Below are 15,619 nucleotides of genomic sequence, written 5' to 3' on the forward strand. Positions count from 1 at the left end.
ACATCCTAATGTCCTTGTCACTAGAATAATAAGTGGCATGTGATAAGGTGATGCTTTTACCGAGAGCCTTCAAGCTCTTCTTGACACCTGGAAGTCAATGTGAGCCTCAGGGACATTGACGTCTTACTGTGTTTTAATCCTCCGGACATGAAAGGGTTACAGCCCTGCAACATCTGCTTGCATCAGCTTTCAATTTTGTCAGCTAATCCCCATTATGCGTTGCACTTTAACTGCCGGCATGCTGGAACCTATTTTAGTGATGTGCGCACTAAAAAAGTACAGAAGAGACAATTACAGCGCAATTAGTCATTTTGTGTCCTTGACTGACAAGCCGTGACATTTTTGTTACTTTGCAGTACTTTACCATTTATGTTCTTATATTCAATATTTCAATAGTGCTTCTTTTTAGTAGGCCTGATATACTACATACATCACACATACGCCAACATTATCCATGGGGGCTGATATGTTCATACCATACTCAGGGGCAGGTGTAGCATTTTAAAGGTGAGCGCCCAAAATGTTTGAGGTCAGGGGCGGAGCGCCTTTCTTTAGCACTCCATGTCTGTTTCTGGCACTTTGTGCCCCTGAATGTATTGCTGGGCACCTGATTGTGGCACACGGCTGTCTAAACTCTTCCCCTCTCTTGCCTGGCAGGGTGGGCAGCACTTTGGGTTGTCTAGGACTTGGGGCATTTTTTTTTGTATTGACGGCCTATCCTCAGAATACGTCATTAATAGATCATTGACAGGGGTTCATCGCTCGTGATCCCTACCAATCAGTTGACTCACGGAGCCACTGTCAATACAGACAGCGCTGGAAGCATAGTGCCGGCAACACTGTAGCAGCCCAGTTTGTTACTGCAGGCACAGCTCCCATTGAAATCAACGAGAGCTGTGCCTGCAATACCAATCCCAACCACTGCACTACAGACAGCATGATCTACTTCCTGCACTGTCCAATCAAGGTGATCGTCAGGAATCCTCAGCGGCAGATCCCTGCCAACTATCTACTGATCAGCTGTCCTGAGGATAGGTCATCAATAAAAGAAACATCCAGAGTCTCAGACAACCCCTTTAATTGCAGGTAAAAACTCTTCCACACTGGTGAACAATGTTGCCTTTCAGTACTGTGGTTTTGGGTTCAAATCTGACCAGTTGCAAATTCTGCATGGAGATTGAGTTTCCCCTGTGCCTCTGTGCGTTTCCTCGCAGTCTCTAAAAATATTCTGAAATGTTAATTGGCTTTCTATGAAATTGACCCTTGTGTGTGTTAGACCGTGAACCCACTGAGGGATGGAACGAATATGAATTGTGTACATCGCCGTGAAATATGTTTGTGCCATATGATTTACCGAACTTAAATACACTAATGAAGTCAAGGTCACTGCCCTGATAATGAAAGTGACAAGTCTGTCGACTTTATTTATTTACCTTTTCGTGCCCCATAACATACATGTACATCATGAAAAGGAGAAGGTTGAGGCAAAATGCTGTATGTTTATAGCATGTAGGTGGCGTGAGCATCTGCGGAAATCTGCAGAGGAAGCCGGCTGTGACTGACAGCTCGGGTCCAACTGCAATGGTAGGGATCGCTGAGAACACTGATCCGCACTGTACAATCCCTACATGTTACTATAAATGTTAACTGCGGCATGTATGAGGCTAGCACAGGGAGGGCGCTCCCTCTGTAATTGCAGAAGGCCAACGAGTTGCCACAGCAGGTGGGTGCCAGTGAATAGCCTCTGAGTCTGCCATGGCTTGTCCTAGACAGGAATAGTGATAATTAGAGATGAGCGAGCACGCTCGGTTAAGGCAGTTACTCGAGCGAGCATCGCGCTTCTTGAGTAACTGCATACTGGTCCGAGCAGATCCCCCCCCCCCCCCCCCCCGCTACTCCTTGCTCACCCCTGCCGCCCCCCCCCCCCCCCGAATCTGCTCGGACCAGTATGCAGTTACTCGAGAAGAGCAATGCTCGCTCGAGTAACTGCCTTAACCGAGCGTGCTCACTCATCTCTAGTGATAATACATTGCAGTACAGAAGTACTGCAGTGCATTATCTGAGCAAATATGAGATAGCAGGAACGAATCCCCTTACAGCGTCATGAAAAGAGTGTAAGAAAATTGTTATAAAAGAAATAGGTAAAAAATGTTTTAAAAAAACTCCTTTTTATGCACTTTCCCATTTGATTAAGAAAAAAAAATGAATAAAAAAATATGTTTGGTATTGTTGCATCAGTAACGACCCGTACAGTGAATTGAACACACTTTTTATCCCGCACAGCAAATGCTATATAAAAAAAGCTAAAAACAGCCCAAAAATATTTCTTATTTTCATTTTGCCTCCCCAAAAAACGGATCAAAACAGTCATAAGCACCCTAAATAGTGCAAATAAAAACTATAGCTTACCATGCAAAGACACAGCCCTCCATATGACTCATAGCAGCCAGTCAGATCACCTCTTTCATTCTAAGGCTCCATTTAGATCTGCATGGTTTCTTCAATGAATGGAAACTATGATGTAGTGCCAGATTTGTTGTACGACTGATACCAGTGGTGCCCTATGGAGCTCATTAACTTATCATGAGGCCCGTTGGGTTCCATCAAGTTGCTTGCTGTTTGTTTGATGGGAAAATTATTTCTGCATATGATATAGATAAGAGGAGATCCTAAAAAGTGTCCGAACACCTTCAATAACGGTCGGGTGAATAGCTATTCCTCCTGGCCTCCCTATACACAGTCACTCAGTTCAGCCAAGGTAAGTAAACAAGAAGAGCCAAAGTCCTTTTACACCGAATGTTCCTCCGAATGTCTGTTCATTGGGCTGTGTACAAGCACCAACGATCGGTGAATGAACAAACACTCGTTTGTCAGCTGATCGTTCAGTTTCAGCAGTGTTTGCTTGTTCATTCACCGATCGTTGGTGCTTTTACGCAGCCCAATGAACAGACATTCGGAGGAACATTCGGTGTAAAAGGACCTTTGCTCTTCTGGTTTAGAATTCATACATGCTTGCCCACGGGGGCATACAATCGTACTAGCGATCATTCGCCCCTATAAGCCGATTCTCGGACCATGAAAATGATGAGATGAGATGAGCGACATTCATCCTGCACTTTGATCGGCGCTCATTTGGTTGGGCCAATAGTTCGGCCCGTGTAGAAGGACCTTATCGACACTTCTGGTGACGGCTTATGTCTCCTCAGAAGAAAAGAATTGGGCATTGAAATTCAAACCACGTCGTCATTTGTTGGGGACGAATTGGGAGGTCTCAATACACATAAAATAGTTGGCTGTTCCCGCTAAAATAGACGAGTTCGGCTGACTATTCCTTTATATGCATGGAGGCCTTTACTTGCACCAGACAAATGAGAGCCGGAACCCGATAGTCTGCTTGATGCAACTGCTCCATTTTTTGTGAGGCTCTTTGTAGTCAGTGAAAAAATGTCACCTTGCAGGACAGCACACCCGACAGACATGGTAGCTAGTTATAGCAAATGCATAAACATGAAGTCAGTAAACTGCCGCAACCACTGCGAGCCATAAACCTGGGATGGAAGCCGGCTGTCACATGAAAGTAGGAACTGGGAGGTTGAAAAAAAGATACAAATGCATCTACTTCAACCTTTTCTTCTATAGTGTTAATCCAGAGGAAGAGGAAAAAAAAAAAGAGTTCTATGAAGTAGCGGACAATTACATCACATTAAAGGGGTTGTCCCGCGGCAGCAAGTGGGTCTATACACTTCTGTATGGCCATATTAATGCACTTTGTAATGTACATTGTGCATTAATTATGAGCCATACAGAAGTTATCAAAAGTTTTTCACTTACCTGTTCCGTTGCTGGCGTCCTCGTCTCCATGGTTGCCGTCTAATTTTCGCCGTCTAATGGCCAAATTAGACGCGCTTGCGCAGTCCGGGTCTTCTGCTTTCTTCAATGGGGCTCCGTGTAGCTCCGCCCCGTCACGTGCCGATTCCAGCCAATCAGGAGGCTGGAATCGGCGATGGACCGCACAGAAGCCCTGCGGTCCACCGAGGGAGAAGATGCCGGCGGCCATCTTCACCGGGTAAGTAAGAAGTCACCGGAGCGCGGGGATTCAGGTAAGCGCTGTCCGGTGTTCTTTTTTAACCCCTGCATCGGGGTTGTCTTGCGCCGAACGGGGGGGGGGGGGGGGGGGTTGAAAAAACCCCTTTAAGGGAAAAACTCCGAAATTAGCAATCAGAATAAATCCCTGTATCAACAATCTATCCATAGATCTCCAGTAGCCATAGCTTGTAATGTTATTACAAACGGGACAAAAAATGAAAGCGAGAATGAGATCTCACCGACACACAATTAAAGAAAGACAGAATTACCAGCGGCCAAGCACTTTTCTAGTCACGGACACAACATTGAACACATGAAATTCACCTTATTAAAAGGCAATTTCAAGTCACAAAGCCATAGAAGAATTTGGGAGTAGAAGTTTATAACCACCTTTGACACTTTCAACAGAGGGCTAAATACTTCAAGAGGATTCACGCGTGACTGGGATATATGAGAAATCTATGGCACAGATAACACTCTGGCCTGGTGACCCCACTAATTCAGGGACCATAAAACCTTCACATCTGTAGGTCATAGTTAAGTATTTATTTATTTCTCAACTCATTTTGTTCTCGTATTCTTTTAAGTGCAAATTAATCACAGCCATGTCTGTGCCTTGTCATAAGTATGTGTGTATATATATTCATCACTTTTCGAATCTATTTCATTAAGCCTGAGGAAGAACCCTGAGTAGGTTTGAAAGCTCGCTATAACATCATGTATTTTTGTTAGCCATTAAAAGGTATCATATCTACAAGATTATTTGGTTTCTCTTACTGGGAACAATCACTGTGCAACTCGTCGCTTCTTAGCACAGATGGCTATAACAGCAGATGACCGGTTCCGGTACCATTGCGGTCTAAAAGAAACAAAAAGGCAAGACTCCAGTGGGGGGGAAAGTAAAAAAAAATTATAGTTAAAAATTGTATCAGTGAGCAGTGAAAAACATCAACTGGTCAGATGAATCCAGATTTCTTTTGCACCATGCTGATGGGAGGTCAGAATTTTGTGCAAGCAGCATGAATTGATGAACCCTTCTTATCAGTTGTCAAGTGTTCAGGCTGGTGGGGGTGGAATAATGGTATGGGGAAAGCTTTCTTGGCACAACCTGAGTCTTTTGATACCTGTGGATGGACATTTGAACAGTAGGGCTTACCTAAGCATTATGGCCAACAAAGCTCATTTCTTCATGGCACCTATTTACCCTATAGCAGAAGGACAATTTCAGTAGAATGTGCCCCAAGGGTTATATAGTTATGAAAAAGGAGAACAGCTGACTCCTTAAAAACATTTATTTTATTCTTCTTTTATTCCAAAAATCCAGAAAATTACAAATGGCAGGTCTCGTATAACACCATGGTATGTATTTGGATTGTATGGTTATGGATTGGTTCCAGAATCATGACAGCAAGTTTTCTTTGCTTCCTTGGCCTTCACAGTCCCCAGTGCTTCATCCTGGGACAAAGTAAAACGGACTGTTCAGAGCATATCAGTACCTTCTTCTAATTTGCAGTAACTACACAAAGCTTCCTGTCCGCATGGGCCAATATTCCTGTAGAACATTTTCAACACCTAGTGGACTATATCTCACAAAGATCTGCCGTGGTTCTTAAGGCCAAAGGAGGTCCAATGGGCTACTAAAGTGGCCATTTAGTGTATATCCCAATATTATCTTCTCTACATCCACAGTTGCCTGATAACAAATGAGGTGTCACCAATATTGCAGAATTATGGCCGGCATAAAATTGATAGCCGGTGTAGTACAAAAACCACTTAGGATATCACACCTGCTCGTGATATGACGCTTATGATCTCAGATTCTGTTGAGTATCTAGCAGCAGGTTCCTTGCTGAAGAGAGCTCCCTGCTGTTCATCCTCCATATGACAGTAACACATCGCGAGCTTCACGGATTACAATCACGTTGCCAACACTTGTCACACATCAGCCTAACCAGACGGCTGCAGCTCTAGTGCAGGGAAAACCCATGGCCATTGCAATCTTTCCATCCAAGATAGTTGTAGAAAATTGATGTGTTACATTATACGATATCACAAGGAAAGTATTGTCTCTGGAACTTCAGCCCGAGTACTGATAAAAAAAATCAAAAAAATCTTGGTATTTGTATAGCACCAACGTATTCCGCAGCGCTTTCAGGTAATTACTACTTATTACCCCCCACCAAGCTGGGTTCTCATTTTACCGACCTCGGAAGGATGGAAGGCTGAGTCAACCTTGAGCCGGCTACCTGAATCATGCAGGGATTGAACTTGCAACCTTCAGGTCATAGGCGAGAGCTTACACTCCTTCAAAATGGAAAGCCCTTTCTTCTGCTAGTCTGGCCATCACTAGGCAGGAAGGAGTGGTGCTTGCTTGCCTCCTCCATGTTCTACCCTTTCAGGAAAAAGTCCATTATGACCTTCAAAGGGGCCAACCAGGGCTAGATTTACCCACATTCACATCCTAAGGGATGGGTTGTTGGAATATTGTGCATTTATACGTAAGTTAAATGAGTTGTACCAGAATAAACTTTTAGCCCCTATCCATAGGATAAGAGATAAAAGTCTGATGGGTGGGGGTCTCAGTGGTGAGACCATCAGGGATCCTTCGAATGGTAAGCCTATGTCCGCCTCTCTTCGTCACTTCAGGCTCACTGCACTCCCTACAGTGTGGAGGAGATTGATTAGATCGGCGGTCACACATATGCAGTGCTACTGCATTAATCTTCAATGGCACTGCCAGAGATAGCCAGGCACTTGTACTCAGCTATTTCCATCAGCTCCATTGAAATAATTGGAGCGGCAACCGAGAATGAGCAGCCACTGCTCCATTCAATCTGAAGTCACTGCGAGTGGGTGCCGTGACTGACAAATAGAAGGGAACACGGGACCCACATTCTCAGGATCCCGGGGGGCTCCGTGGTGAACCCTAGCGATCAGATTTCTACCACTTATCTAATGAATAGTTGATGGCTGAGGGCAACTGAAAAACAATGAAGAACATGTCAGAGGACAATACAAGGATCTCTCCCGTGATCTGTTTATACCCAGGACTGTAACTGTAACAAGGGGGCACCCTCGACGTCTAGAGGAAAGAAGGTTTGTACACCAACATAAAGGGGGGTTCTTTACTGTAAGAGCAGTAAGAGTATGGAACTCTTTGCCTAAGGACGTGGTGATGGTGAATTCGATAAGAGTGGACAGCTTTCTTGAGCATTACAATATTACATATTAGGGTTGCTAGCTTAATTTAAAAGGGTTGTTGTTCCAGGGATTATTCTGACTGCCAGAGTCAGAAAGGATTTTTTTTTTAATGTTTTCCTAAAATGAGGATATTAGTTTGTACCTCATGTGGAAGGGGTTGCCTTCATGTGGATCAACATAGAACTGGTTGAAAATGTGTCCTTTTTGAGCCTTACATATTATCATGTTTCCCCCCAAATAAGTACCTGTCTTATATTAATTTTTGCTACATAAGAGGCACTAGGTCTTATTTTACTTAACTAGCAGGCTCAGTCCATGTCCCTACCTCTGCTATCCACAGCTCCGACGCGCTTCCCGCAGTCCTCAGCCGCTCATACATCACTTCCTGGTTACATGATTCATAAATCCCACCTCCAGGAAGCGATGGCTGTGATTGGTTTTTCAACCAATCAATGCAGCGCGGGATGAGCCAATGTGATGGCTGTGATTGGTTTATCCAGCGCTGCATTTAATGGCTGACCAGTGGTCAAAGACTCAATCACAGCCCTGCTTTTGGTCACAAGATTCTTGTCTTTAAAATGAGACCAAAAGCCTATCTGCAGCAATGACAGAATCAGAGCTACAGCCACTTGAAATGGAGTCGGGAATAATTAATTTCCAGCCCTCATGTCAGGCTATGTGTAGAAAGTGGAGCAGGAGACGAGCAGGCAGCAGAGGACAATCTGTGGTTCTCCTGTCTGTCCCAGGAGAGGGTGACATGGACTTTTTTCATGTTATTGCCCACCTTATTAATCAGAGAACATCCTTGCTCTCTGGTTGTCACATAATGGGGTCTTTCTAGTCCAGAACAGGAGTGAAAAATTGAGCACTTACTCATCTAATCACTTTTCTAGATTTCTCTACCCCGTATATGCAGTAGTCATTGCTAAACACAGAATCTCAGTAATTTGGGGGGGAAAAAAATAAAGAAAATGCAGTAAATATTGAAAAAAAGATAACAAAAAACCAAAACTCATAATAGGTATTGCCAGACCAGTAACAACCAGTACTTTAAGGCCTCCTGCCCACGGACGGAGTGGGATACACCTGCGGTTTTATGCTGCGGGAATCCTGCGACGATAAACAAGAGTCCCCGCTGACGATCGGGGAAGAACACGCTTCTTACCACGTTTTTCTGTGGTCTCCATTAATACTATATTAATGGAGACCTCCCGCCGCAGAAAAACGCTGTACAATAGAACATGCTGCAATTTTTTTTCCCGCGACGTAAATCCGCGACAGTATCCCTAGAACCTAATAGCTGCGTTATTCCGCTGCGAATTTACGCCACAGGGAACGCGGCATAAATCCAGCCGTGGGCATTAGCCCTAAAATATAAGGCCACCTTCACACTCACCGCTTTTTACAGTGTTCATCTGTACAATCCCTCCATTGATTTCAGTGGGGCTTCACATACTAGCATTCAAACTAGTTTTTTGAACGCTGTTTGCTCTATTTTCGTACGTGTAAGTGCTTTTTAACAGCAGAGACCTGCGGAAACCATTTGCGGGAGATCGCGGATATAATGGTTTTTCCGCAGGTCATGCACTGTAGATCGTCCGTGCAGAAAAAAATCCACACCCCCACCTCCAAGCCTTTTCCCCTCCTCCCTAATTGATTTTAACGACAGGGCCGCATGGGTGAAAGCGGTGACTAAGCAGCAATGATGAGAAAGCTGTGTGATCCTTCCTCTAGTGGCATAATTGCACTACAAAGAATGGTGGTCAACGTGCGTTTTACCTGCAGGTGCCAGGCGTTTTTCATACCAAATGGGCCAAAAAAAAACTATCTAAGCTCCCAGCCATTGAAAAGGCTAATTAGTCTAATGAGTGATGTGTTTTTTTTCCTGCGCAGTTATGCAGCGTTACACACATCTTCTAGCGTGTTCTTCACACATTTGCGCATCCCCACTGACTTCCAGAAAGACTTTTGGTGCGCTGGAAAATAGAGCACCCTGCATTTTTTTTCCGCGTGATCGAGATGCGCAGGAAAAATTCACTGCGTAGTGTGCGCGTAACTATGCCTATGCGCTTCCGGCCTAAAACCTGTGTGAACATGCCCTCTAAGGCTGGGTTCACACAGGGCTTTTTTGCCGCGCGGAATTTCGCTGCAGCAAATCCACCCGTGGCCGCTAATCTCGGGATTAGCCAGCCATGTGGATGAGATTTCTCAGAAATCTCGTCCACACGGGACGGCCAATCCGCTGCGGTAAGTCAGGCTGGAACCGCGGCTGTGGCGGCCGCAGCCGCGGTTTCAGAATATGCAGCATGTCTGTTTATCTTTTCTTTCCGTCGCGGCCGCGCTCTCCTCTATGGGAGCGCCGGCCGCAACGGAAAAGCGAGCGACCGGGCCACTTCAAAGCCGCCGCGGGTTTTTCCACGGCGGTTCTCCCGGCGGGAATCTCGTGGTTTTTGCTGCGGCCAAATCGCGGGATTTCTGGCGAGAATACGCCCCGTGTGAACCCAGCCTAAGTGGCGCAAAAGGGATGATAAATTTGCCTCCTAGATGTGGGTACCAGAAACAAGGAGGTGTAGACCTGCCATAGATATACGCCATCTAGTGGAATACAACCTACACTGCACTGTGATCACATGTACATAGTAAGTCACACGCAGCAGTTATGATGTGGATGTTGATGCATATCCGCGGCCGACTTCAACCCTCCTCCTTAAAAGTCTGAAATCTGCGGTGGATTTTGACACATTTTTCTACTACGGAAAATCTCCGCCAAATCTGCTACATGTGAACGCATGTCTTATTTTCGCGACTATTTTGCCACGATTAAACGCCGGCCGAAAATCGAGACCATCTGAAGCCTTGAATTCCAATGAATTTGTTCAGGTGGGCGATTTTTTTTGTGTGGAACTTTTTTGCGGGAATACGCCGGCCGTTCCCAGAGACTCCTATGAGAGCCGTCAGAAAATGGAAGGAGAAAGTTTAGCAGCGGCTCATGTTGCTAAAGTTCCTCCCCCTCCCCTTGCCGACAGGTTCCATTGGCTGGGGCGGAGAGCAGAAGGAAGTTCAGCGCACTAGCTCTGCTAAGCTCCTGCCCATTCCCTTTGCCAACAACTGACGGCAGCCAACGGAGGGGGATGGAGTTTAGCAGAGATGAACTCTGTCCCCCTGGCCAAGGGTTATTGCGGGCTGTGGCGTATATATACACCGCAGCCAGGCCGTCTGAATGATCGAGAAAACGGGAGAAGCAGCCGCCACTTGATTGCGCCTGCCTCTCGTTCATATGATTTTCGCAAATCACAGCGCCCCTGTGTGAAAAAGCCCAAAGGGTACTTTTACATGGGTTGATCCGTGGAGCACAGATGTCTGTCAGGTCGTCCCAGTGATGATTGTTCCGGCCCTTCGCCTCCGTTCACAGTAAGCAGCTGAAGTCGATGGAAGCCGTCTGATCCGCGGCACACGAGAGCTGAAACTGCAGATGTGTCGCGGATCTGCGGGAAAGCAGGAGTTTAAAAAAACAGCAGACTTCGCATGCGCGCGGCGCGCCCGCACACATCCGCAGTGTAGAAGAAAGAAGACCAAGACAGGAGGGAGAAGACCCGGACAGGTAAAAAAAATTGGCCTCGGACGCAGGCACGGTCGGCTCCCGCTACAGGCTCCTGTGGGCGGAATCCTGTGGACTTGAGGCCCTAAAAGTTCCTTAATAGAGATGAGCGAGCGTACCCACTAAGGCAAACTACTCGAGCGAGTAGTGCCCTATGCGAGTACCTGCCCACCTGCCCGTTCGTCTCGAAAGCGTCGAGGAACGGGGGGGAGATCTCTCTTCCCCCCCCCCCCCCCTTCCCGCTCACTCCGGCAACTCACCGCTCTCCCCTGCCGGCACCCGAATCTTTAGAGACAAGCGGGCAGGTACTCGCATAAGGCACTACTCACTCGAGTAGTTTGCCTTAGCGAGTACGCTCGCTCATCTCTATTCCTTAACGCTACATTCAAGCAGGCGACCGCGATATTGGGCCTAGAAACTTTTGCGCTGGTTTACACATACAGAGGCCTTTCACCCTGCCGGCAGAGACCGCGTATGGGACAAGTATGAACTGTGCATGTCCGGGAATCTGACGTCACGAGCGTGCACAATGTGATTTTTTTTTCAAATTTCCCGCTCTGTTCAGAGCTGAGATGCGTTTCGGAATGCCTCCCTGTCGCCATACTTACGTGAAAAGGATGTGAAAAGAACTGGTATGGAGGCGCAACACTCTAAGCTACTAGAAGATGTAGATCAAAGTCCAATGTGTGATGGTGAAAGCACTTCTTTTTTATTATTTTTTCAGAAATTAAAAACCAGCAATGGAATACGCGTTTCGGGGAAGAACCCCTTCGTCAGTTCGGCTGGATAGGACAACAGGATGCCTAGGGGTGACACGATTCCAAAGATGTATGGAATGTGTCGGAGGTCCTGTGTGCAGGAGAACAGGGGAGAAAAAAAATGCTTTAACATGCTGGGTTAAAGCATTTTTTTTCTCCCCTGTTCTCCTGCACACAGGACCTCCGACACATTCCATACATCTTTGGAATCGTGTCACCCCTAGGCATCCTGTTGTCCTATCCAGCCGAACTGACGAAGGGGTTCTTCCCCGAAACGCGTATTCCATTGCTGGTTTTTAATTTCTGAAAAAATAATAAAAAAGAAGTGCTTTCACCATCACACATTGGACTTTGATCTACATCTTCTAGTAGCTTAGAGTGTTGCGCCTCCATACCAGTTCTTTTCACATCCTTTTCGCTACACTTACGCCCACACTGGTGGAGCGTCATCTGGTTGGCAGCACCTCCACCATTCAAAATACTCAATCATTGAAAACTCTTTGTACTCCATAAATATTCCACTACCCTCACTGGGTCTTGCTCCACCCTCCTTTTTCATTGCCATACTTACGTAGGAACAGCGTTTTGATACGCAGCCCATAGAAGAGCTGCTTATCATACGCAGAGAAATAGTGCATGCTGGGATTTATTTCTCTGCTGTATGTAAGCGCTGTGTCCACACGGTCCATTGACTTTCATTGCCTCCATCCACTGCATGATACGCGATGAAAAACCGCCCGTGGACATTAGCCCTGAGGCCGGTTTCACACGGCCCGAGAAAATCACGCGAGGTTCGTGCGTTCGCCAGATGCACTTATATGAACCTCACTCATTTAAATGGAGTCATGCAATTTTCCCCTGCATGGCACCGCTATCTGAGGCAACGCGGCAACCAAGTCGCGCCGTGGTCTATCTTCCTGCGATACCATCCATTGTATTAGATGGGAGAACTACATGATCCTCGCCCCTGTGAAACTAGCCTTAGAGTGATGTGTACTAATGCACAGCGTACATCAGGTAACCAGAGAAGCTGGTACGGCCATCTTTGTTTCTCCAAGGCCCGCAGGGTCACTTTAAATAAAATTGTAACTCAACTCTAACGTTATGCAATGGATGACTCACGTCACCACAAATATACCAAGTAGCCAAACCTGAAGTAAACCATAAACAATACTAAAAAGCCGGCACTGAGCAACTACACACCTGGTCCAACAAGTTCAAACTCAATCACTAGACTTCCTCTGGAAGAAACTACAACTCCCAAAATCCACCTCGCCACCATTTCCGCATTCCACCACTCCCATGACATCACTTCCTGCGCGAGTGGCGTGACTTGACAGGCTGAGCTTGTGATTGGCTGTCGCTTCTGTCAATTGACGGAACTCACTAATCAGAGCGGATAAGAGTGGGGTGTACCCGGAAGTGGCACAGGAAAGGCGGAAGTTGAGGCCGGAGGAGAAGGAAGAAGAGAAGGGTCTCCCGGCGGGAGTGAGGAGGAGGATACGAGCGGACAGGTGAGACCGGGGTGGCAGCTGAGGCCTCGTAGGAGCGGGGTGAGCTGCTGCTGCGGAGGGGGAGTCCCGGGCAGCGTATGACGCCATAGCGGAGTGTGCTAGAGGGAGAGCAGTAGTGACTGCGGCAGTGCGAGAACAGCAGCCGGGGGTGCTTGGGCTTCTGTGGGACTACAAGTCCCAAGTTACTTTGCATCCTCTGGGATGGTTTCTATCTAGGGAGGCAACAATTTGCCCCTGCTGCCCAGAGTCGGGAGTGATGCCAATCATTAAAGGCCATAATGGTGTGTGTGTGTGTGTGTGTGTATATATATATATATATGGCTGCAGACCCTGCTACACAGAACTCTGAGGCTGGATTCCTGCAGGGCGGAATGTTCGCAGCGGACCGCACGGAATTCCGTGAGATCTCAACAGCTGAAGTTCTGTGGGCTCTGAAAGCGGTTTGTTTCTGCCCATAGAGTGTAGAGGAACGGCGATACAACTGGCTTTGAATTCCGTCAGTCTCAGAGCGGCTTGTCCGCAGCGTGTGGGTGAGATGTTCGCAGATCTCGTCTACTTTGCCGCTTAGTCTCGGGCTTAAAGGGGTGGTCTCGCGAAACAAAGTGGGGTTATACACTTCCGTATGGCCATATTAATGCACTTTGTAATATACATCGTGCATTAATTATGAGCCATACAGAAGTTATTCCACTTACCTGCTCCGTTGCTGGCGTCCTCGTCTCCATGGTTCCGTCTAAATTCGCTGGCAGCTTGCTTTTTTAGACGCGCTTGCGCAGTCCGGTCTTCTCCATTCAGCACGAGCCGCTTCAGTGTGCTCCCCGCTACAGCTCTTCTGCGCATGCGCAGACGAGCTGTCACTGCTCGGGAGCGCGCTGAAGCGGCCATTCTGCACCATCCTCTGTTAGAGGAAGGTGCAGAAGCTGGAGCTGCCCAGCGGAGAAGACCAGCCCAGCCCAGCAGCCCCGAGAAGCCTCCCAGGTAAGTGATGGGTCGGGGGGGGGCTGCCGCTGCGCCGGGGGGGGGCTGCCGCTGCGCCGGGGGGGGGCTGCCGCTGCGCCGGGCTGCGCCGGGGGGGCTGCCGCTGCGCCGGGGGAGCTAGCGCTAGGCCGGGGGGGCTGTCGCTAGGCCGGGGGAGCTAGCGCTAGGCCGGGGGGGCTGTCGCTGCGATGGGGGGGGCTGTCGCTAGGCCGGGGGAGCTAGCGCTAGGCCGGGGGGGCTGTCGCTAGGCCGGGGGGGCTGTCGCTAGGCCGGGGGGGCTGTCGCTAGGCCGGGGGGCTGTCGCTAGGCCGGGGGGGCTGTCGCTAGGCCGGGGGGGCTGTCGCTAGGCCGGGGGGGCTGTCGCTAGGCCGGGGGAGCTAGCGCTAGGCCGGGGGGGCTGTCGCTGCGATGGGGAGGGCTGTCGCTAGGCCGGGGGGGCTGTCGCTAGGCCGGGGGAGCTAGCGCTAGGCCGGGAGGGCTGTCGCTGCGATGGGGAGGGCTGTCGCTAGGCCGGGGGGGCTGTCGCTAGGCCGGGGGAGCTAGCGCTAGGCCGGGGGGGCTGTCGCTAGGCCGGGGGGGCTGTCGCTAGGCCGGGGGAGCTAGCGCTAGGCCGGGGGGGCTGTCGCTAGGCCGGGGGGGCTGTCGCTGCGATGGGGAGGGCTGTCGCTAGGCCGGGGGGGCTGTCGCTGCGCCGGGGGAACTAGCGCTGGGGAGCCGGGGGCTAGCGCCGGTTACCTGCTGTCTGGTCGGCGGCTGCGGGGCGTCTGGTCGGCGGCTGCGATGCGTCCGGTTGCCATGGAGACACAGCTGGCGGCGTCTCGGGAGCGCGCACGTCGGGCTGCAGCGAGCGACGGGGAAAGAGCCGGCGGCCATCTTGAGGAAACTTTTATAACTTGCTGAAACGCTGGAACGGTAAGTACGAACCAGCTAGAAATGTCATTTACAGGGGGGCTTAGTAATGTGTGTTTAATGGGGGGGACTGGGCAAAAAAAAAAATTAACTGCTTCCTCGAGACATCTCCTTTAAGATCACTGGCCGGAATTTCCATGCAAGCAATCCCGCCCGTGTGACCCCGGCCTATTCGTTCCGTCATTAGCTTACCGTTTCTCCAGGCATAAAAAACAAGCGACGATCAGCCCGTGTGAACAGGCAGTCATCTATGAATGACTGCCTGTTCACTGTGAATGGAGATGAGCGGCCGCAGGAGATTTATGGCATGCCCCGCTGATCAGTGGCAGTCCCCCTCTACTATGGATGGCAGGTCTGTAGGCTGTCGATAGTTTCCAAGTAGACAACCCCTTTAAAGACCATCTAAAGTTGTCCACTGGATAGCGCTGCTTAATACATTAGCGCTATATAAAGATTAACTTTTTAATCGGTGTCTCACTGCTGAGACCCCCACTGATCCTGAGAATGGCGGTCCCGTCCCCCTCTTCTTTAGGGCACCTCCCGTGATGAGAAGGAAATTGAATGAAGTGCTGGCT

General features: G+C 48.7%; 1 protein-coding gene across 1 annotated transcript in view; it reads left to right on the forward strand.

Annotated features, from left to right (window-relative positions):
• The first annotated feature begins 13,018 nt into the window (after positions 1-13,018).
• RAB5C (RAB5C, member RAS oncogene family) overlaps positions 13,019-15,619 on the forward strand; it is a 37,493-nt gene continuing 34,892 nt past the window's right edge. The window contains exon 1 of the mRNA XM_066587318.1: positions 13,019-13,157. The gene's annotated coding sequence lies outside the window, so the exon portion shown is untranslated. The remainder of the gene's footprint in view (positions 13,158-15,619) is intronic.

The sequence above is a fragment of the Eleutherodactylus coqui genome, chromosome 13 (assembly GCF_035609145.1).
Source record: "Eleutherodactylus coqui strain aEleCoq1 chromosome 13, aEleCoq1.hap1, whole genome shotgun sequence".
Classification (NCBI taxonomy): domain Eukaryota; kingdom Metazoa; phylum Chordata; class Amphibia; order Anura; family Eleutherodactylidae; genus Eleutherodactylus; species Eleutherodactylus coqui.